Below are 3424 nucleotides of genomic sequence, written 5' to 3'. Positions count from 1 at the left end.
TATTGTCATTTCTATGGCCAGTCACTGACCTTATATTTGATTTGTAAATACATGTCCTTCCACACCTATTCAGATACTTGAAAGTTAGACAATATAGAGTTATATAAGACACAGTCTCACTGCTGATTGGCTGTAATAAATATCTGAAAACCAATAGTTGGGCAGGAAGTAGGGGCAGAAAGAGAGAGAGAGAGAGAGTCAGAGAGAGAGAGAGAAAGAGATAGAGAGAGAGAGAGAGAGAGAGAGAGAGAGAGAGAGAGAGATGCTGAGATAAGAAAAGAGAAGTAAGAGATTCAGGGAGTGGACATGGAGGGCAACAGATGGACCAGAGAGCAGAGAAAATGTATAAAGCTAACCACTGGAAGGTCATGAGTAAGAGAGTCAGGTTAAGTTATATGGGATAGCTTGGAGACTGCCCAAATAAAAGACCTAAACTTTAAATTATAACCGAAGTGGTATCATTATTTATACCTCTGGCAGGTCTGAGAATGTCCTGCTATAAAAAAGTTTCTTGATTTATTACTTTTTTGGGGCTGTTATTATTAAAATGTCATGAAACTTTTACCATAATAGAATATGGAGTTTAGGTGTCATGGTTTGTTTTCAGTTTGCTGTGACAAAACACTGACCACAAGCACCTCCAGGGGGAAAAGGTAATTTGGCTTACAAGTTAGCATTGATTTTCAAGGGAATCCAATGCAGGAGTCTGGAGGCACCAGCTGAATCCAGGGGCCACAAAAACCAGGGGCCACAAAAGAATGAGGGTTACTGATTTGATTCCTGTCTCTGCTCAGACATCTTCCTTATATGATACAGGATCCCCTTCCCAGAGATGCCAACCACTCACCCTGGGCTAGATTCTTCTCTGTCAATTAGCAATCAATAAAATGCCCTATGTAGGTCACTATGGTTGAGACAATTTCTTAATTGGGGTTCCCTTCCCATAAGCATGTCAAGGTGACAACCAAAAGCAAGTGTCACTCTAGAGTACCCTGAGTCTGTGTCCTTGTCAATCATCACCCTGGGGTAACCTGAATTTTTGTCCCCAGTGGAACATACCACACTGGAGTAACCTTTATCTATGTCCTCAGTCAAATATCACCTTGGGAGAACCTGAATCTGTGTCCCCAATCATTCATATCTAGATGGCTCCAGAATAAACCATTTCTTATCTACTTTAATGTGAGAACTGTGGCTTTTCATTTTGTCAGAAACATCCTTGCTGATTACAATATGTACCCAAGTTTGGGAGTCAGTACTAAAGAGCCCCTGGTATTGTGAGGTATCCACCAGAAAAGATCACTCAGACATGGGTTCAAGCCAACAGGAAATCTTTATTAGCTGACCAGCAACAATACTGGGTGTTTGGGACCTGAGCCTTTCTCAGGGTGGGCTTTTAAGCACAAAGGCCACATCCAGGGTTGACACAGCTCAGTCATTAAGAACAGTTAGTCAGAAGCAGAACTACAGAAACCGAAAAGTAAAGTTAATACATTTATGGACTTTCACAGAAATATAGACTTTGATGGATTAGGTTTTGTTCTCATTTTAGCAGGTGTTTCTGCCTGTATGCTGATTTCCAAGGCCCAAATGCACAATTTTCATTAGTTGTACTAAGGTTTGTGGATATGATACACTGAAAATATGGTGTGGAGACTTAGACCAAAGGTCTATGCTCCATATGTAACTAGAGATCAATTTGCCTGAAGTGAAAAAAAGGGATGAAATAAATTGTAACCTTGATGGAACACAAACATGTAAGGTAATGTGTTTCTCAGAGTTCCTACCTCTGCTTTAAGAACATCACAAACACATCTCAGAATGAAGATCTTAAATAACCAACTGATCTGTTATGGATCAGCTAGCTACCTTCAGTTTCCCTAGTAACACCATTTTTTTAAGAAAGAAAAGCATCCCAATTGCCCTCCTTGGAATTTAAAATGCTATCCAAAAGGGAGATGAATGAAAATATCAGTTTTATTGGGGTTAATTAAGGAAGAATTGCTTCTGAGTAAAAAAGATTAGGTTCTGTGTTCTACCTCTGATTCTGTGTCCCCAAGTAGACATGGCACTCTAAGCTTTCATCAACAGTACAACCTGCTGTCTCCTCCCTTAAGAGTTAATACAGCTGCCCCTATCAGTCTCCTGACTGAGAGACCCAGGAAAGCTGATATTCCTGAAGACACCTTAATGAGACAGGAGAAATAGTTATTCCCTTAATAAAATCATACACTTATGTGCCCCAGAAGGTCCTCCCTTGAGGCTCTTACTTGAAAGATCTTCACTGCTAAGCTTGCCTGCTTTTCTGAATTCTAAAACTCAAAAGGTAAATTTTCTTTCCCTTCCTTTGTACCTCTTCTAGGGATACCACCCAAAACCTTCATCAGGTTTTCCCTATATACTCTCCACTCTGTCTTTGCTGAACAAAACTGTTTTCTTGGCGTCTAACTCAAAAGACATTAACTACTACATCTTCCTCCTCTCCATCTCCCTCATATGGAAGCTGTCTAGTTGAGAGCCACAATGCTCCATGGTTTCTCTCCCAAGCTCTTATACAACGGTCCTCCAGCTTTTTTCTGAGTCCTTTTATACATTCTTTTATCAACAAGATAGCCAGGCAGTGGTGGCGCTCGCCTTTAATCCCAGCACTTAGGAGGCAGAGGCAAGAGGATTTCTCAATTTGAGGCCAGCTTGGTTTACAGAGTGAGTTCCAGGACAGCCAGAGCTACACAGAGAAACCTAAACAGAGAGAAACAACAGCAATAACAACAACAACAACAAAGAACAATAAAGAATCCACAAAGAGAACTTTGGTTCTCTAGTAACAAATTTTGGTGAAACAAAGACTAGGCATCTGACAACTGAAACACACCCAAATCAGCTGATAGTAGAAATAAATTTACACAATGGCCCAGGACAGATCTTTGTTTGATTGGTTGGTTAGGTGGGTGTTTGGTTGGGTGGGTGGGTGTGTGGTTGGTTGATTGGTTGGTTGGTTGAGTGGGTGGTTGGTTGGTTGGTTGGTTGGTGGGTGGGTGGGTGGTTGGGTGGGTGGGTGAGTGGGTGGGTGGGTGGTTGGTTGATTGGTTGGTTTGCTATTGCTGTTTTGGATATTTTTCTTTTTTCTTTTCTTTTTTTAACCTGTATTTTCTGATAAGTTATTTCTTCACCAGTAAAATGAGCCAATCCAAACCAGATTAGAATATATCAAATGCAGGTTTATTGTGAAACTGCTCTCAGGTGGGCAAGTTCGCTAGCCCCAAGGAAAGATGCCATGGAAAGGGAATGGGAAGAATGAAAAGAGTGAGAGGGGAGTGAGGAAGAGAGAGAGAGAGAGAGAGAGAGAGAGAGAGAGAGAGAGAGAGAGAGAGAGAGAGAGAGAAAGCGCAAAATGCCTGGATTGTTTAAAAAAGAGCCTGGTGGT

The sequence above is a fragment of the Mus caroli genome, unplaced genomic scaffold (assembly GCF_978045245.1).
Source record: "Mus caroli unplaced genomic scaffold, Mus_caroli_1 scaffold_12, whole genome shotgun sequence".
NCBI classification, from domain to species: domain Eukaryota; kingdom Metazoa; phylum Chordata; class Mammalia; order Rodentia; family Muridae; genus Mus; species Mus caroli.
The sequence above is the reverse complement of the archived record's forward strand: the minus strand, read 5'-3'. Positions refer to the sequence as shown.